This window comes from Diadema antillarum, unplaced genomic scaffold, assembly GCF_040938485.1.
Source record: "Diadema antillarum isolate AM-2024a unplaced genomic scaffold, OU_Dant_1.0 scf00000015, whole genome shotgun sequence".
In the NCBI taxonomy this organism is placed as follows: Eukaryota; Metazoa; Echinodermata; class Echinoidea; order Diadematoida; family Diadematidae; genus Diadema; species Diadema antillarum.
The window spans coordinates 1,521,972-1,543,781 of record NW_027270904.1 but is presented as its reverse complement, the minus strand read 5'-3'; the positions used below and the strand labels follow the sequence as shown (position 1 = coordinate 1,543,781).

General features: G+C 40.1%; 1 pseudogene; it reads right to left on the bottom strand.

The window, feature by feature from the left end:
• Positions 1-21,810, bottom strand: part of LOC139724325 (activating signal cointegrator 1 complex subunit 3-like) — a 60,132-nt pseudogene that overhangs the window by 5,120 nt on the left and 33,202 nt on the right.

The window sequence follows — 21,810 nt, the reverse complement described above, 5'->3', positions numbered from 1 at the left end:
TTTGAGCAGGACATGCAAATTATTAACATGTTTCTCATGTAATTATACTACAGATGTATTGCATAATTGATGAAAATGATAAAAATTGTATAAAGTATACTACCGGTATTTTGTACTTTGTTAATGAAAATTGCAGAAAGTTAATGTATTTGAAAAAGAATGGCATACAGAGAATAAATAAATCAAATCAAATCAAATCAAATCAAATCATTATACATCATCCCTCCCAGTGTGGCTGTCCTTGATTATGCTCCATTAATGGATACCGGAAATAACAATTAAAAAAACATACAAAAGCACGTGCGTGGATCAAACAACCATTGCTCACGCGCCTATACAAGAAATTAATCATTACACCAATCAACCAGCCAACCAACCAACAGAGTGATTAAATTGGGTATGTATGACGTTATCTTCTCTAATAGTATATAATACTTTTTTTCTGTTTTTGTTCACAGATTAAGTTTTATCATTAGCAATCGGCTTGAACAACTAAGAGAAATTAACTAATGGAAATGATTTTTTTTATGCTAAAATTGTGCTGTGGTAGGTAAATTGGACTTGTGTGCCGTTTTTATAGACTGAATGTATATTTTTGATGATATAATCGATCAATGCATATCACAAAGTTTGGGAGAAAATATAGTTTAAAATTTGATGTTAATTCTCCTTGCAAAACATAATTGAAAATGCAATATGTCATAGAAATATCTTCCCCTTATGAAGAAAACTAGTATGAAAAATAAACAAAAAAGTGAATGTTATTACAATGGAAACATTGCGCCTACATTTCCAGGAGAAATCCATGAATTGCGAATGGCAAGCGAGAAGTACGACCATGGAGTCATATCGGTAAATGCTAGATGATATCAATAGGAGATTATGAATACAAAATGATTTCCCTTCTGAACATGATAATAACTATTGATACTGCGAGAGAGGCCTTGTATTGTGCGTTTGAGAATAAGAAGTCTGTGGAAAGAAAATATAAGAGACACATCTTGGATCTTCCCGGATCCTTCCCCGGATGTCCACGGACTTAACATGGACCTCCAGGGATGCCTAAGGCGTCTATACACGGATCTCTCCCCGGATCACCCGGGATGAAGTCCAGCGTGATCCGGCATGTATATGTGACTGGAGCTTAATAATGTTAGTTATTGTCATCATCATTATCATCACTGCATGCTCATATTATCATTGATGGTTTTAAGATTTCATTGATTTGTCTAATGTTTGGCTGATGCCCTGCTTACCAGTGACAGGCATATCCACATATCGCTGGGCCCTGGTGTCGTATTGTTCGGTCCCCTTGATGATGACGAGACGAGCTCGAAGATCTGTAGACCACGCCAGGTTCTTGGTTGCCACTAGCACCTATTCACAGCAAAAATTGCGTGTATAACTAGTGAAAAAAAGACGGTCGAGTTCACAAACGCAATTCATGCACTTTCGAAATTTCAACAGAAAAGATAGTGATTGGCCACTGAAATCGGACATCAGACTTTTACTTATTGTCCAGCCTTATTGTAATCTATTATCATTTTACACGTCTAGGGGAAACTTGATTAATAATATAAAAAAAAAACTGCAGTCGATTCAACCCTAGAGCCAGATAGGATTCATGTTGGAAAATACTTTGAAAAGGAAAAACACAGGCTAGTCATCCAACACTCAAACCCTTAGGTTACGGCTCTAGAAATTAAATCTCATGGTTATAATGATTTATGACTCTAAAGCCCCTCGCCCTGTGAAGATGTGTTGTGTAAAGAACGGAATCATTGTTTGTCTCAAGAATGCATGAATTACTGAAACTTCCTCAAGGAAGTATAAAATTTTTATTTTCATGAAGAAGAATCGCAGATTCATGATTCGTTTAGCACAAAAAATAAACACACAAACACACTAGGCATTGGTGGTTTTACCGAAGCAATGTAAGAGCCAAGGCCCAGTGACGACCTTTGATAAATCTTTAATTGCCAGTTTGGATGTCCAATATTGCCGGATTTATGATTATGTTGAAGCATAAAATGCGACTCAGCTCAAATTCTTACTGATCAGTAAGCTCACATTTATCATGTGCATGGAGGAATATTTAATTCTTGCTGCTAAATCTCCTTTGAAACTTTGTAAGCAGAAAAAGTCAGATGGAGTGAAGTGAAAACATATTTAAATAGACAAGCACTCCGAGAGCGCAGACTTCCGCAAAGCAGCTCATTCCCACCGATACTACGCGGAGTCTCGCCTGAGCAGAGCACGCGCTATAGAGCGAGTATCACAAATCTCAAATTATACGCGCAGCTTGAACTTCCAGGTTCATTGACCCTACTGCCAAAAGATAGCAAATCCTTTTAAAAATTCATAAAACTTCTCGGATCGCTACCAAAATGTAAGCGTCTGTTCCTTGTGTCATTATCAACTTTCCCTGCAAGTTTCATGCAAATCCGTTCTCAACTTTTTTAGTTGTTTTGCACACAAACAAACAAACAAACAAACAAACGCCGAAAAAAAAAAATAACCTCCTTCCTTGGCGAAGGTAATAGAATATCGGTGGACTCTACAAACAAAACTAACCCAAAGTGAAGTAACCCAAAGTGATCTGTACCTTGAGGTGCTTGTCACGATACAGCTTCTCCACAGTTTCCCTGTCACCAGTGTTGAAAGACCCATATGGTACACGCCCACACCGTTGGACAGCGCCAGACGAAGGATCTTATCGGACACACTGGCTGCCATGTGATCAACCTATAAGAAATAATCGACACAGGTGCGAATTTATGTACAGAGAGATGTACAATGGGAACAATATGATGCATATAAATTAGCTTCCATCTTTCGGAGATAGTATGGAAAATGTGTGCCAAGTGTTGCCAGGAGTGAAGCACTCGGATTGAATGGAATATTCAGTATAGTAGAAAAAAAGGAGACACAAAGTTGTGCAAGGAAGATCTTGTATCACCTTAATGTATTAATCATAACCATAATGTCTCTTCGAGCTTCCATCCAAAGAAATGTTATTACATTGAGGTGTGTAAGAATGATAATAATAGCTAGTTTTTATACAGCGCATTTTAGACTTGTTAAGAATCCCAATGCGCTTTACAGACTATTATTACCCCGGTCACTACATGACGCATTACATGCACTTCCAACCAGCGCTGAGAGTGCTCGATCTCCACTCCCTGGGGAGCATTCCAGCCAGTCGCCAGTTTATAGGCGAGCACATGCTGATCAAACAACATAAACATTCTCATCCTACCGGTACCCATTAGTGTACTCCTGGGTAAAGAGCAGCAATGTGGACAAAGTGCCTTGTTGTTGCTGTTGTTTTAAAGAAGGAGAGAAAAAGAGAAAAACTGTGCCTTTGCTGAAGGGCAAACGTGTCGAGCTATACGTTGGGCTCGAACGACGAACCCAACGAACCCAAACCGACTCAGAGAAGTGTGCTCTTATCCACTCGCCCACGACACTTCTGCATCATCATTATCAGCTGATTATCATGCCTGATCTCTGTAAACCGAGTATACCATTATACCACATTACCTCTTCTTTCTTCAAGCGGCACCACATTTGTGGATCCTCCTCGTGGCGGGCAGGAATGCGATGAGATCGTAGGCGGTGGCTGTTGCCTGTTTCCTGGATGACACAAACACCAGTACGCGCTTCTTCGTGGTCTTGATCGCTGAGGGAAGAAGCAGAGTGCAGAATATCCTCAATAATTCTTCCACTTTTCCTTCAGTTTCTTTTTGTGAGTTACTTTGGCTGCTTGTAGGAGCCTTAACTCTTCTCTTATGATGTAAAGGAATTATCTCTAAGAGTGGTTACCATATTTTGGAGTTCGTTATTCGTATTTTCCGATATTTACTGAATATATAATTTCTAGTCCTTGTATTGCCATGGGAATTTTGGTCGGCAGCCATTTGCCTACCAAATGTCGACCAAATAAAGACTGACAGCTGACCATTAGCCTCTACAGTGGTTGCCGACCAGCAATAACAATACTGAAAACTTGTTTCCAGAACGCGTCTGTGTCCATAGTTATACCCAACTTAATGCCGAGTTTCATACGAAAATCACCCCAATCGGCAGCCAATTTCCAATGGTCTTCATGACGTCGCCAACCACTTGCTGATCATTTGCAAACCTTTCTGCGCGCTATCGCCTATTTATCATCACTTTTTTCTCTGTTCGCAATACGATCGCAAAGCGCTCTTCATTCGGTCGTCAAATGGTTTGCAAAAATAATGATCGGCAACTGGTTGGCAACCGATCGTTATGATCAGTCAGCAAACCAGCCACCGATCAAAATTTTGGGGATTTAGTTATTGATGTTCGCCAGTTAGCTTTGGTACCCAGAAATTTTTGGTCGCCGGAAATTTTTGGTTGCTGAAGGTCGGCGACCAGTCTTCGTGTATGTGAGACCAGGCGCTAAAATCGCCGTGCATGTAGTTGAGACATGGGAATAGTGGTAAAGAAACAAATTGGCCAAGTAAACGGTCGCTGATTAAAGTAATCCAGTGTTTTTCTATACATGTGGGCGAATATACAAAAACTTTCTGTTTGTATTTTCCGATAACTTATAAAAAAGTTTCCCGTTTCTGATGCCCTCACCGTTGTACACGGGTTTGTTCATTGTTGCCATCCGGATGTGGTAGAGTTTCCCGGAGAACCCTACCACGTCGAGTTTCAGTTTCACAGGTCGATGCACGGTTTGGAAGTTGAAGAGGTGGTCCTTGGAGGAAATAAAAACAAATTAACATTGTCATTTCCACTGTCTAAAGATTCCGCTCTCATCGTGTATATTGACAGGTAATCTGCTGACTGGTTTTCTTAGCCACTGACAAAGGAATAGTTAGTTTTAACCACACTACAAAGCGCGTTTAAAAATCTGTTTTAGCGAAAATCCACATCGTAGTCAAATAGATATAGCGCATGAACAGATGAGTGATTTGCTGCCTACCTGTGGCCTGCTGTCACCTGCAGCCTAGTTTATTAGCAGCACCTGATGTTTGTTATGCGTGCCATGATACTGCATGATGTATAACGAGTGACCACGTCACGTTATTATATTATAGCCCATAATCCCTTCCGTCCGCCCCCCCCCCCCCCCCATAATGATAATGATAAAATTAATGAAATACTTCCCCGTAGTGGCAGGCCTACAATGTACCTTTGAATTGTAGCGAGGTGTTTTATGATATAATCATTAACGCAAACTTTTTTTAACAAAGAATTTTTATTCACTTAAACATTCAGGTTCAAAATAAATGTCACATACAATAAACAAAGACAAATAATACAAAATTGACAGGCAGCTACAAAACGTCTAAATAATATGAATACGATTCCAATTGATATTAGATACAAACCCTTTAGTTTTTCAGACTTATATTCGTCTGTTTTCTTCGCTTGCTTTAAAAATTGACAAAATTGGCTAAAATGTAATAATTTGTTTTCATTTCTTATGGAAAATGTAAAATATTTTGCATACAGATAAACCACGTTTTAACACTTATGGGTTTTCTGTAGAACCAAGTATAAAAGCACTTCTAGTATTTGAGCAATGAACCTTTGAGTAACATCGCATTCCCAAAACAAATGTTCGATTGTTTCTGTGCATATATGGAGCTGGAACAAAACTTACAGAGGTGTGTCTCAGACAGTCCCATTGCAAAAAGTAATTTATTAACACCAATACTGACATAGCGAAGGTTTATTCAGGGTTGATAGATAAGAAACATTATCATATTTTAACCCAGTCTAAGTTTCGGTTATATTTCTTCCCATTTCGTATTTCTCTTTGCATTCTTTACTTTGATTGTAAATGACACATCGACCGCTATGTATTATTTTTGTATCCCTATTTCTTTTTGTATATATCCAAGCTGGACATTCTGTATTATTATATTTTGTTACATATTATCTATTTTCCATCGAGAAGTACGAAAATAAAATTAAAATTGAAATTGAAAAATTCTTTGCAGATGTAGGTGGTTGAAATATTTTATCACATAATTTTCGCTGTATAGGGACCTACATAATGAACACAAACTTACATCGTCCACCTCTAGCCACCGGGCAACATCTTTGGCGTTAGCCATTGTAGCCGACAGACCAACCAGTCGCACGGCACGCCCAGTGTGCTGGGACATCCGCTTGGCTCGTGCAACGATAGCCTCCAGTATGGGACCGCACTCATCACCTGCGACATGAATGCATGGAAATAAACTCGAATGAGTCTTATATCCGTGGTAATTCTGAATACGGTGTATGTATATATCACAATCAATGAGCGAGGCTTTAGACGACATGATTCTATAATTTCATATCTGATGTATTAACCAATGGACCCCATGCTCTTATCATTGATTAGGAATTTTCTCGAAGACTAATTGTACAAATTTATGAAGGAATACCATAAAAGATATAATCATTGCAAGCAAAGTCATAAATATATAATAAATAAATACAATTTGACGGACCATGCATCATACATGTCATATCTCTTCTACATATCGTTCTACTGTATTGGAGCACATAACCATGTACTCGTTAGTGTTATCACTGCTTTATCCTTTCGTATTTTTTTTTCAAAGTACGGAAAATATCAACTCGTAAATCCTGAATGTACAATTTCACATCTTTTTGTTTTATTTGGTATTAATCTTTACATTGCCATTTTGAGCCATCTAGAAATACCTGAAAAAAAAGTATGACATCATCATTTTAAGAAAAAGTAAAAAACTACTCCAGTAACTGACTAGAGAAAGCAGTATGTAATTTTCTAGAAAATTTCTACGCCCTATTAGGAATTGAAGAACATCAGGTAGGTTTATCAAGTGAGAAACATTCTATCGTCTTCACCACTTCTTAACAGTTTGGAGAAATTATGTGGTCCTAGCGATACGCTTTCCTGAAAACGGGCAAGAATATGATACCGACCCCTATTAACAGCTAGCTCACGGTATCAACCAAAGGCATGTAATGTGTTACCATGGTTACGAAAGATGAAGCGTCATACCGAGGAACTGAAGGCCATCGAGGATGATGAGTGAGACATCCTGGACAGTCTCCCACGTGCGGCTTACTGCTTCCCAGTTCGCCGCTGTCGTCACTATGACGTTAGCGATCTGGGTGGAGCTTGCGTCTGAGGTGACGTCACCATGCAACATGCGTACTCTGATGAGGAAAAACGCGATTAAACAAAGTCAAGTCCAGTATTTCATTTCATTTTTATTTCATTTCCAACAAAAATGCTATCGCAAAGAAACAATTTAATACATAGAAGAATACAACGTTTGGACGTTGATCCATTACTATGTAATACAGGGGGTTGAAAGAGACAAGATGTTACATCTATAATATCAAAGTTTCATAGTTACCTTTTGTTGAGTTTTTTGTCAAATCGAGACTTCCAGTCGGTGAACCGTCTGACAGCCATCGCCACTAGAGGAGCGATGTAAACCACCTGCATGTCAATGTGTAATAAAACAGTAAACAGAGACATAAAACGTGACAATTCGGAAGAACTTCCATTAAATCTTATTTTGTTCCAAAACGCAGACTGGTGAGGGTACGAAGTGTAGCGGCGTGGTTGTTGTTGTTGTTGTTGTTGTCTTGTTTTGTTTTGTTTTTGTTTTTGTTTTTTTGGGGCGGGCTTTTTTTTGTTTTTGGGAATATCTAGTGCCGTTAATATTGCTACTTTTAAAGGTACAACTTCGGAAATACATAGACAAAAGAAAAAGAAATATTAATATCGTCAGTTGTTATACACCACCTCATGAGGTGTGATAATAAGAACAGAGAGAAAGTTTAAAACATGAAAATAGGGATAAATACAGGACAAGTGTAAGGGATACCACTTGTGTGAAGAGTAACGAGTTACGTTTCTGGTGTTGACAGCAGAATCACTTGTCTTACCTTGGACTTTGGATCTTTCCCGAACACTCTGAGCATGGCGAGTTCGGCCGCCACAGTTCTGCCGGAGTAACTCGGGGCGCCAAGCAGTACGTTACCGTCGCTTTTCGTGTAGACTTGGCCGAGGAAGGTGTTCTATACAGCAACAAGAATTGTCGGCGCACAAAACAACATAAACAGCCAAAGTAATTAAACATCTACGCACACACACACACACACACACACACACACACACAAATACGTTAACACTACAAAGTATTGCAGAGGATAAGACTGTCGACTCTTTACCCCCCCCCCCCCTTGTTTCAGATTCTTAGAAATACCCACTCAAGGATGGACATTGATTTGGACTAAATCAGGTGTGTGAATTAAGTGTTTTGCTAGTATTGGTCGAGATGGGGATTCAGTTTTTTTTTCCTTTTTTTGCGAGATAATTAGAAACCACTTAGAAATTCTAAAAAGTACACAATTCAGGGAGGAATTCAAATTTTACTTGATGAAAATCTGTTTCGAAATGGCTGACATCCAAAGACAAAATTAAAGCAAAGTGGTCCTAATAAAAGGTTGATCCCACCTTTCATTAGGACATCTCCTTTTCAGATATCTTAGCCCCTTCGCAACAAATTTTCATCAAATGAGTTTTTAATTACTTCCAGAATTGCAGGCTTTTTTTAATAGCATTCTCAGTATCTGACAAAAAAGTTAGAAACCTGAATTCCCATCTCAACCAAAGCTATTCCATCCCTTAACCAACAATTACAGATCTCACTGGAGTACTGGAGGGACAGATCCACTGAAGGAGCTACATGAGTAAATAAGACACACTGATATCTCTATATAAGCAGGAGTAGTAGCATCATAATTCTAATCATTAATATAGGCCTAATTGCTGATCTATTTCTGTTAGTTTTTGTTTTTGCTACGGAAATAGTACAGGTAAACTAGCACCCATATGATGATGATAAACAAACAACGCAGGCGGAATAAACATGATAAAGTTGAACTGAATAATGCTCATAGTTCTGGCGGTTCATTACTCCGAACATTCTAATTTCATATCTTCGGAGGATCTTTAACCAGAAATTGTTCGGGGTTCGTTTATACAAAAATGAGTAATTGATTGATTGATTGATTGATTCCAATTGATTGATTGATTGATTGATTGATTGATTGATTGATTGATTGATTGATTGATTGATTGATTGATTGATTGATTGGTTGATGGGTGTATTCTAACATCGTATATTTTTGCATCAAATGTTATATGTAATAATCATGTGAATCAAAGTAGGGAGCCTAACTCAAAAGCATAGATTGTATTACTTTGGCCCCGATATTGTATTTCACCATACTAAAACAATTAGATACATTATAACAGACCAAACTGGTATGAATAACAAATAACAAACACTCCGCTTTATGAAAAAGTGATGGGAGGAGAGGTTACGAGATCGAGGGAATTAAAGATGAGACAAGTTGAGATGAAAAGAGAAAGAAGAGATGAAGAGAGGAGAGGATGTAGAGCAGGAGGTTTGAGGATTTCAAACACCGAATATTTTTGTAATGAATCATTCCAGGGCCCTGTTTTATGAAGAGTTAAAATTGATTACACATGGATTATAAAGTGATTTCAACCGTAAGTCTATGGCAGCCTGTGTGGTAAGGACATTTAAAATCGATTTTATCTTTTGATAAAACGGGGCTCTGAATTGTCTCTTAAAGTTAATCAAATTTCATATTTCTTTCAAACTTGTAGTCATTGAATACCATCAGAGTTATCTAATGCAGTTATCCAAAATTTCGTTGACCATGGAGCTCCATGGTAACTGATGGTTGAACCAACCTGTATGACGTTGAATTCCTTGAAGGGAAAGAGTACGTTCATCTCGTGCTCCGTGAAAGGCTTCTCCACGACAGTCTCGACAGGTTCTGCACAAGTAAGTTAAAACACACACACACACACACAACAACAACAACAACAACAACAACAACACACACACACACACACACAAACCAGACAAAACAAAATATCAGAAAATCAAATTTGAATGCAAATACATTAATACACAATATGCATGAATGTAAACATAATACTAGTATCTCATACAAACACATAGGTATATGCATTGCTATATTATAGTTTTATACTCATAATAAATAAACATTTTAGACAGACTGCATATAACCTGACACACTGTAGTGCCGCCATGCACCTTCTTGCAAACATGACGGTGCATAGATGAATTCAAGTAATCCTATTTTTGCTACAATCACAACTTGACATCAGAGCAAGCTATGATCACAGAGCTATTTGCTTAATAGCAGCATACCTTTCCTTCTCATTAAATTTTGTGTGCCTTTTATCAAGCATTTGTGAAGTCTTTTCATGAAATGATTTGAAACATAGGAAAATGTGATGTCTTTGAAATCAGCCAAATTTTTATTCCTATCTGTAAAAGTGGATATTTTCGCGCGACTAATTTTTCGCGCTCGGCGGGGTAAGAGGAGTTTTGCGTGTTTCTAATTCCGCGGAAGCAAGACATCAACTATAGGTGCATATAAGGTAAGCAAAATATTCGCGTGCTTCTAATTTCGCGCTAGTTTCTGGTTGCGCAAAATGCGTGAAAATTTCAACACCGCGAAAATTTCCACTTTTACAGTATCTAGTATACTTAGAGTGTACTACCGGAGAAGAATTCGTCCAGAGAAGGCATCGCAAAGTCTTTCAGCTTGACGGACACCTCGGCTGCTACTCCTAGCCAATCCTCGGATACAGCTCGCACTGTGTACACGACATCTTGGTTGTCCGGGCGGCGAAGAGTGAACATCACCTCTTGGGTTTCATTCGCTTCAACCTTGAAGAAATATAAGACATATTATTATTATCTTTAATTCTAATGATGTGGGGGCGCTGTGGCATAGTGGATAAGACTCCCGACTCCCAATCGGAGGACCCGAGTTCGATTCCCGTCCAGTGCTTATGTCATTGGACAAAATGTTTTTACCCATCATGCCCCTCTCGACCAAAAAAGAAGACATGCTATTGACTTGATGGAATAACAAGGAAAAGTAGAAATTACGCGGTGCGCAATATATGTCCCCGCCGGAAGTAGTATTTTGTAGCAAAATGTACAATATAGGGCAAAAATCAAGGTCAAAGGTCAAAGAAGTCAACGGTCAAAATTCTGTGTAGAAGTTTTGAAGCCCTCACCTACTGTAGTGCCATCACATAAAGTAAACGGAATCGAAATCGGGTTAGAAATGGCGAAGGAGTAGCATTTTGTAGCAAAATGTACAACAAAATGTAGGTCAAAAATTAAGGTCAAAGGTCAAAGAAGTCAAAGGTCAAAATTCTGTGTAGAAGTTTTGAAGCCCTCACCTAGTGCCATCACATAAAGCAAACGGAATCGAAATCGTGTAAGAAATGGCGAAGGAGTAGCATTTTGTAGCCAATGTACAATATGGGTCAAAAATCAAGGTCAAAGGTCAAAGAAGTCAAAGGTCAAAATTCTGTGTAGAAGTTTTGAAGCCCTCACCTAGTGCCATCACATAAAGCAAACGGAATCGAAATCGTGTAAGAAATGGCGAAGGAGTAGCATTTTGTAGCAAAATGTACAATACAGGTCAAAAATCAAGGTCAAAGGTCAAAGAAGTCAAAGGTCAAAATTCTGTGTAGAAGTTTTGAAGCCCTCACCTAGTGCCATCACATAAAGCAAACGGAATCAAAATCGGGTTAGAAATGGCGAATTAGTAGCATTTTGTAGCAAAATGTACAATATAGGTCAAAGGTCAAGGTCAAAGGTCACGACTGAAATTCTGTGTAGAAGTTTCAAACCTCCCATGTAGTGCTATCATATAAAGCAAACAGAATCAAAATTGGCTCATAAATGACAGAGAAGTAGCAAATTGAAGATTTTGATCACACACGGACGCACACACGGACGGACGGACACACGTACGGACACACGGACACACACACGGACACACACACGTACGGAGCCCGTTTCATAGTCCCCTGCTCGAACTCGTTCGGCGGGGACAAAAATTGGCTTGAGAACAGTAAAAGTTGTTCAAGCCTATTTCGATTTCGACCAGTTATCATTACATTTGCTGTGTTATTACCACGTATATTGTTTTGTTTTTGCACATTGTTGACAAGGTAAAAGAACTTGTTCTTTGTCATGTAATATTCATAAATGAGAAGTATGAAAATAAATGATTTGAATTGAAAAAGTCATCACAGATTGATTATGGAGTGCAGTCAAACATGTCATAGTGACCACCTGTCTACAGCGGCCACTTGCTGTATAGAGTAGACGGCCACTTAACTCATCCCCTAGAAAAACCACGTTTAACAACCTTGTCTATAGTGACCACCTGTCTACAACGGCCACTTTTTCCTTCTTCCTTGGGAGGCCGCTATTATAGACAGGTTTTACTGTATATGTATAGGCATTGAGCTCACCAAGACATAATGTTACACTTGCAATGTGTGACACAGTGGTATGAAAGTACATCCCCGACCAGTGAATATACAGGGTTTATGTTACCTGTCTCTTAGTGATATTGAAGTATTCGTAGTGGTGAAGTTTATCCATAGCGCGATCTTCCACCCAAATCCACCATCGTTCCGAGCCGTACACGTGACTACATTTCCCCCAATTGAAATCTGGCGTCACCTTCAGGCAAATCCGTAGCACAGATTGGTCCAACGGCTGGAGGGAGACGCTAAGGTTAACGAGCGGTAGTTGGCGCACTACCTCCTTAACGCGAAGACCAAATTGGATCTTGTCTTGTATACTCTTGTCCTTAGTGTGTTCGTACACCAAGTTACCTGATGCATATGCAACGAGATTAAAACGCATAAAAAAGTATTGGAAAACAGTCTGATATCATATAAACTAATCTCCAGTGTATATTTTACAAACGATCTATATATTCTGGCACTTCACTAGCGCGTATCTGTGTGTGTGTCTGTGCGGGTATGTGTGTTTGCGCCTAGTGCGTTTTGTGCTGATAGTGATGTAATAGTAATAAAACGTGCATTCGTACAATAAGCATTTAATGCAATCTTCCGAAAAAGACTCTGATCGCTTGCGTACTGTAATAGAACCAATGACAAAATAGGGGGAAAAAAACAATAATACGCGGAGGTACGTGTTCAGCATTTCTTCTCAAGCATAATAATAGAACATATAATCCACACGCTGCATAATGTTCCCGTTTGGGGTGAAATATGTTTTGGTGGGAACTATATCACTGACAACTTAATAATTCTATTACGTAATACTCGTATAAGTCTTCAGAGGTTAGCATTTCCCAGGTGTTTAAGGCAGTGAAGTCACATAATGAAATTCAAAGTAGGTAAAAATTCCAAGCAGTCCCAGTTGGCTATAAATACCCGTGTCAGTGAGCAGCAAGCATCTTTTTCAAGTGTGACGGCAGTGAATTATACCAGGGAGGTAAGACACCTCCCTGATTATACATCTCAAACTCCAATGTCTAGTGATCGGGAAGACGACGCTACCTCTCAGCCCCCATCCCCGCGGGGAGATCAGGGCATGGAAGGCCGCCTTGAAGCTCAACTAGAGAGACCTTTAATCTATCCGAGATACTCTCCCGCTTCATGGATAGGGCGGCGGCACACCGTTGTAATGACAAACGGCATGCGAGCCATGCCAGCTGGTGCAGGAGAGCTCCTCCTCCCGGCGATTAGTCCGGACATGCGAGCCATGTCCGCGGGGACAGGGGCGCTGCCCCGCCCATCGAAGACTTCAGCGAGCTAGCCAACCCCATCGGCAGCTCATCAGACGACGATATACTCATGCCAGCCTCCTTCCCGGCAAAACTGATTGCGTTGCCCTGTATGGGTGGCCTTGACTGTGCCCTTGTGGTTATGGTCATTTTGACAACCGAATTGATCCGGATGCCATGCCCGTACAGCCAAACTCTTTCAAAGCCTGGTACCAAATTTGATTTTAACTTAAATTCTGATCTCATTTGGGCCAAATTGAAAAACTGGCTGATTTGCTAATGAAGGCAGTCACACTGCCACATCAGAAAGTAAGTCTCTAAAAAATCGCGAAGCAAATGCTCAATTGCCATCGAATGCCCAAGCAGTTCTCACACCAAAAATCGAGAGCAAAATTTGGGCGATCCTCCTTCACGAGGACTTGGGTCTTGTGAGCTCCCAACTTCTACAACAAAATGTAGTGACGGGACTTCTACCACATAGATAAATCCTTTCTGAAATTCACAGATCATGCACGGATAATCATCCATGCAATTGACACAACGAGAATTAAACAACTCATATCACCATCGATGGCTTAACACTTCCGGGCTTTGCTTATCGCATGATCTGAGCATGCACCATCGAGGTACCTTGAAACCCCTTCTCAACCCTTCTCAACAACACTTGCGCAGCAAGTCGATTCCACTTGATAGAAAGTTGTTTAGAAAGACATCTGAGAAAAATTGACAAGCATTGACATAAGCATACATCGTGGGTCATGAATGTCTCTACGCAAGCCAGCGAAATGAAAAAAAAGGATGAGTACTGTCCAAAACCGTTCATTGCTGGAAATCTCAAGCTTTCCAAAGATGACTGGTCAAAATAATTCCTGATCCTTGGATATTGGCCACAATATTTGGCTATGAAACCAATAGTTATATTTCAACCCCATACCAATAAATTTTTCCTCTACAAAGTGTACATTCTACCGAGGAGGAAAAGGCAACCCATGAAGAATTGTCTCTGAAGATTCTCACAAAGCAAGCTATTAGAGAGATAGATTCCTCACATGGAGTATCAACTCTATTCTAGCGCTACCAAAGACTGGCGGTCTAAGTCCAATCATAAATTTGAAAAACTTGAACAAATTTGTAAGATACGAACACTTCAGAGTGAAACAGTTTCGCTTGATTAAGGCTTTAATTTTGCCCCTCCAAAGGGTGCATATTTATCGGTATCCGTTCACCTTGTTCATCAAGCAAAGTCTTTCGAATGGAAATAGTATTTTTACTGCACTCCTTCAGTGCCTTCTATCTGGCCTTAATTCGACCCCACAGATTTTCCTTATAAATGAAACCTGTCTTTACCTCGGTGAAGAGTAGTGGCATTAGAACAATCACCTATTTCGAGGATATCCATATTCTTACACCAGAGAAGAGTGTCTTGACAAAGCCAATTTTATGATCAACTTGTTGTCACCCTTAAAGAGTTTCAGTAAGGATTTCGACAAATCCAGTTTCAACCCAAAGCACGTCGAGGCCTTCCTTGGTTCTCATATTAATTCCCAGCAAATGATTTTCAGTTTTTTCCTCAGAACAAGATTGACAAGGTTACTGCCCTTGGAAATTTAATCTTGTATGGCAACGAAACCAAATTTCGGAATTTTAATGCCTTCCCCAAAGAAATTTACATTCTCGTCACTTGTGACTAGAAAAAATAAATCAACTAATGCTCTGCGTAAAGCAGAAGATGATTTCGACACAAAGTTTGGTTTCGTTACCTAGTCATGCGATACAAAACATTCTTTGGTGGTGGCTGTCTCGCAAGACAAAGAATTATTTTCCACCTTCTAGCATGATAATTTCAAGCGATGCTAGCATCTCAGTATGGAGAGTAGTTAATTTTGAACAATGACAATTCCTTTGCTCAGAGAGTCTGGAGTGCCAAACAGAATTCCCCGCATAGCAATGTGTGTGAACCTCTTGCAATTCAGAACGGTCTTGAAGCCCTGTGTGGCAGAGACTCCAACCCCAAGCACCTTCTGATCTGGAGATTCTCCCGCCTGAAACCCCTAAAAAACGGGAGACTCCAAGTTGATATGCGCGAAACGTGAAGTTCCTTGCGTTCGGGGCCCTGGAAGCTCTAGGGTTCAAGATGCTCTCTCGTGCTACCCAAGGCTTATTTTTCAACATACAGTGGCCATTAGTAAGAAATCCTTTCTAACGGGAGACACAGAGCCAGGGCGGGAGAAATCAAATCTCAAGCGGGAGAACGGGAGATTTTGCAAAAATGGGCTTTTGGCGGGAGATCTCCCGTCGAAAGCGGGAGAGTTGGAGTCTCTGGTGTGGCTCGTGTACAAAAAATGTGCTTATTCATAATCCGGTCAGACATTTCTACAGCTGGTAGCATACCTGACCCGAACGAATTCACAGCCAAAAATGGAATTGGTGTCTAGCAATCGGATATCAGCTTCACATTTAACCGATGTAGATCATTCTGAAGTTTTCTGCTTGTTTCGCAGAGACATGAACGGCTAATTACTATACATGTTTTTCACCACATAATCCACAAACTCTACATATAGATTAGCAGTGACCCTGATGTTGACCTTAATTTGCATCTCGGTTCCCCTGACCACCAGTTCGCTCCTCATGTCAAATGGAAGCCAAGTTTTATTGCCCTGAATTTTGATGCATTTTTCCTTACCCTAGAGCGTTTTCAGTCCTCCACAAGCTTCAACTGAGCAAGGTGACCTGAGCAATCCTCACTGCCCCAATGGTGGCGGCAGCCATGGGTCTCATTATTGCTCGAAATGCGAATAGCCCCACCTCTATTACTCCACGATAAAATTCTTGCCTCACACCCTCACCCACCGACTAGCCTCCAGCTAGCCGCCTGCATGGGTGCTTTCTGCTAGCGATGACAAGTGACAGACACATCGCAGCACGCTGCAAAGTTCCTTTCATCATCATGGCGAGACAATGCCAATAAACAAAACAAATGAGGGTGCTTGAAGACAATAGCAATGATTGTATTCTAAACAATCTTGTGATCCCTTTTAACCCATCTACAGAACATGTTGTCAACTTTAAGCCTATAGCATAGCTTTTCAACAAAGCCCACTCCACGATTAACTCATAGACCTGCTCGGTCTTCCATACTACCCGAAACCGAGAGCTATGACATAGGCAAACAGCCCCTATAGTCAGACTTATGAAGGGCGTATCTAACTCCGACCCTCGCAAGCCTAAATACAACAAGACTTGGGATGTTTCAATTGTTTTGAATCACTTTTTATCGTTTCAAGATACCTATGAACTATAGATTTCTTCAGTGCCTTGAGCCAAAAACAATTTCCTTACTCGCACTCGTAACGGCAAAACGTACACAAATGCTGAGACATCTAGTTCTTATGACATTACCGGAAGATGAGGCCACGTTTGCACATAGAGATATGAAAGGTATATCTCTAACCAGGTAATTAAAGTGCCTTCTTTTACCTCCAATCCTAAACTCTGTGTTCCGATCAACTCTTCACGAGTATATCAAATGCACAGAACATCTCCAACGAGCAAGTTCAGAAAGCAAACTCATAATTTCTTCGAAACATCCCAACAAATCGGTGACGACAAGCATCTTGGAGCGGAGACTGAAAGCCAGTCCCTCGCAGCTGCTTGTATAAACACTTAAAATATAACTAATAATACTGTCAATGGCTGTACGTATACATCCCGGTACACTGTACTGACTACTGCATACAATTATGTATGTATTGTTGCTATGGGAACATGTACCGAGTTTGTACTGTCTTCGAGATCAGTATGAAAGGGTACCACAGGACGTACCTCGTGTTCACATACATAAGGATTTGGGAGCACAGTCATCCCGCGTTCATCCCAGACTCTGGTCTGGTAAGACATCCAAGGATGCCAATATGAAAGGGGTATCACATTCTCAGCTCATAGCTACAGAAGCGCCGCAACTTCTAAACTTTTGCGCATTGAGTATAAAGGTCTTAACGAAATCTTGTCCACAACTGACTGGACGAACGCTGGTACATTTTGAACCTCCTACCTTCTAACAATTGATTCCACATTAGTTCAACAATTCTCAGTTCTGCTGAGTCAGAAAGAGACTTGTAAATTGTGATAGTATGTGTATACCTGTACATCAGTATCTCAATTAAGAACAATGTCCTAATACGAGTCAGATAAGACACAAGACCATAAATCACGTTACGTTGTGCGTTGGAAAATGGCGACACATTACTCGGCCACTCGTTTAGGAGATTCGGTCTACCAAACTGATGAATTTAAACTCTAATATCAACCCAAAATAGCAATGGAGTTGCCTCTAATTATTGCTGCAATATTACTATGCCGAGTATGAACTGGTTAATGTCTAATTCTTCCCTCAAATGTACATGAATTAAGGAACATGATTATGATTATGTCTTGATTGGAAAATCGGTACAAGAGGTCCATTGTATTTGATTTGTCTGTGAGCTATCATGCTTAATCCTTCTCCAGTTAAAGCACGCAAGGTATCAAAATGATATCATACCCAAAACCTATGCCTTGCACCTTATACTAGTAGGTTCTCAAGCACTTTGCTCGAGTTCTTCTCCTGTTTGCGACAATGTGTGTCACCATCGATAGACACCCTCTATGCATGAGGTGTCATGACTAAAGTTTCAACCTTGTTGTGAAAACTGTCCATCATCCTTCTTGTCCTCTTGCCCTCACTCATGTCACTAGACTGACTTCTGTACGTAACTTTGAACATGCTAAGTCCTCTGAAGACTTATACGAGTATTACGTAATAGATTTCCTAAATTATACAAGTAATAAGAAGTACAATTAGAATTCTATTAGTAATAATGAAGTATAAGTCGAAGAGGTTCCCACCCAGCATCTCATTTAATCGATACTCTTCAGTTCTGAACCCTCCCTTTCCAACACTGTACAGAAGTCAAAACTGCTGGGCCCTACTGTATGCTGATGACATGCTTATCAATTGCTTGACATGAGATGTCCATACGTATGAGAATGCTCCGTACCTTTGGAACAGCAATGATTGTGCTTTATTTATTGCTTGTCTGTATGATGAGAAGGACCAGTGAGCTAATTGTCTGCATTGCACCCAATACTGGTGTTGCTGGTCTGTCTAAAGCCGTATTCTCTTTGAAAAGATGCTTGCTGCTCACTGACACGGGTATTTATAGCCAACCGGGACTGCTTGGAATTTTTACCTACTTTGAATTTCATTATGTGACTTCACTGCCTTAAACACCTGGGAAATGCTAACCTCTTCGACTTATACTTCATTATTACTAATAGAATTCTAATTATACTTCTTATTACTTGTATAATTTAGGAATTATACTGCATCGTTGACGGCTGAATGTCAAGGCAAACCACGTACCTATTGCCAGGTCACTCATCTCCCTCAACTCTTCGGCGCCAAGGGACTGTTCCGATGGAGCAGAGGCAACGACTAGGGTGCACTCCCAGGACTCAAGTTGTGTAAGAGGGTTCTCCTTGGGCCATATTTTCTGATCCGCGGCCTTTGTATACTTCAGAACTTCATCAGCCATGTGAGGACGTCCTGCATTCACGGCCAACTCAAAGAGCGCCCTCATGAGGCGAACTGCATTCTACGGTAGGGATGGAGTTGGGTACCCCATGTATTAACTTCAAGCGAGTTGAGAAGTAGTACATTAAACACACACACACACACACACACACACACACACACACACACAAAGTCTATCGCTTCACAACAATGCCCACATCCTAATTCATAGTCTTGGTTCCTCTTACACCCTAAGATATACGGTAGACTCTCGTTTTCGGCAAATCATTTTTTCTCTTTTTTTTTTACTAGTGCAGGAGATTCAATAAATGAGGTCAATTATGTTTATGTCTTGGCAACATATTGTGTTCCAAATTGCACAATGCTGCGACAGAGTTATAGGGATAGACCTGAAGATGGGTTATAAAAGGAACGCACACTCGATCATAGCGAACTGTAGTCATAATGGCATTGCCACAAGCTGTAAATATTCATGACCAATTTGAAAGAGCCTGTTATTGCAGCAGAATATGAGGAAAAACAACAAGAATCGCAAGATATGCATCGTCATAAACACCTTGATCAATATCCGGCAGATTCAGATTGCCGAAAAGAACAGTTTTCTCTCTATCACTTTGGTCCGAATTCACGAAGGTGGTGCCATCTTTGTCCATGGTTCAAACATGTACAAGGACCGTAGTTTTGTATGGGGCGCCGGTTGTCGCATGGCCTATAGTTACGAAATCAGTCATTTCATCTACGAAATGACAATTTCTTTAACGAAATAGGCCATGGGACACTTGGCGCCAAATACGTTCGTCCATGGTTTAAACCATGGACAAAAATTGTACCAGCTTCATGAATTCGGACCTGTAAGTACAGCTACCCATGCATAAGCACACTTACTTGTGCGATGTTGTTCAAACTGGAGACTAGCGAAGAGTTTTTTGGTTTCACCTGCGAGATGTAAGTCTGCAAAAGGATATTGACCTTTGCGGGTCCTTTGCTGATGGGCAGTGGTGAGTTGGGTACGTTGATCTCGCAATATCGTTCCTTGAGAGTCCCTAATTCTTTCTGCTCCTCCTTACGAACCTGCCGCATAAAGCCAGTAAGTAATGGGCTGTAAAGTTCTGTTTCAACTTCATGTGCATGATTACTCAACCATGGTTTTCCATCAAGAATGATTCGAAAATTTGGAGGGTTTGCTAAAATAAATAGGGGATGTGGGTAGATTGCCTGATCTTACGAGTGAAAAATTGCATGTAAACCTAAATCCTACACATGTCATGATATGACAAGTTTTGTATTTGTCACGTAATAATTTGTCTTAATCTAATGTTCATCATGTAGATCATGTAAGAAAATGATGTTATTGTAATGGCTAGAAAAGCAGTGCAGCTTTAAAAAACAAAAGCCTGCAGCAACATGACCAAATATGGAGATTTTGCGATGCACAATGAAAGTAAAAGACAGTGATTTGGAATCAAATGTTTGTAGGAAGAGAAGACCCTAAAATGTGATGTCAAAATACAAGAAAAGGGTATCCCTGGTAGTATGTCTCATACTGTCTGGAATGTTGACGTCATTCACGACGTCAAACACAAGTTTCTAGCTAGGTCAAAACAGGACCATTTCAAAGAATTTTGGTTTCCGTGGACAGGAAGTGATGACGTCAAGCGGAGGCTTGACCAATGCAAAATGAGATACTCGGGAAAGTTTTGACAGGCAGAAAACGCCAACCAATAAGAAAAGGGGGCAGGACTTCTTCAAAAACCTTCCTGGAAGTCACCTCACTGAAATTGTTTTACATAGAGACCTATGGTCCAACAAATGCATAAATATACAATGTTTAGGCACAAAATTCAGATGCCATATAGTTTGTGGAACACTCAGGACCAGGCTTTTCGGTATTCGAGATTGCGAAGTTAGAGAGTAGCAGAGTGTTATTTGGAAACAGTGTGATTCAGGGATTGTTGCATTTCGGCTTGGACAGCCTGACCGTCCAGCAGAGAATCTAGGAGGATTCGAGTTTAAACACCAAAAACTGTTGTAAGTACACTATCATTTAATTGAAGTTGTTTGTGCCTTGTAAATTTCTATGTAATTCCCGATATGTCATTGTATGTGTGATGTTTGTATGTCAACCCGAATTCTAATTGCATTGTGAAAGAAATAGAGATCTAGAACAACGCTTAGATTTTAATGGGCTGATTAATCACCCCTACTCAACATTGTAGGATAATGATTATGGAAATTATGTGTGGCTAATCAGTGGTGATATCATGGAATATAAATGTGTTTTGCTTCAGTTATATGAATAGAATCAGGAATAACCAAAGACCACAAATTATAAGGGGGGTATCATGTTATTAAATTAACAGGGTGTTTAGGGTTCCAGCAAGGACCGAGTATAGGGTTCCAGAGAGGACCACAATTCAGGGTTCCGACAAGGACCGAAGTTGGGAAGCCAACGACCAGATAGGGGAGATTACCCGCTACTTCAGGCAGGGCATCGTCGACAACCTAGAGCAACCAAGCAACTGTGCTTCTAGAATTAACCAACGAGCAGAGCAACCAAGGTTAAG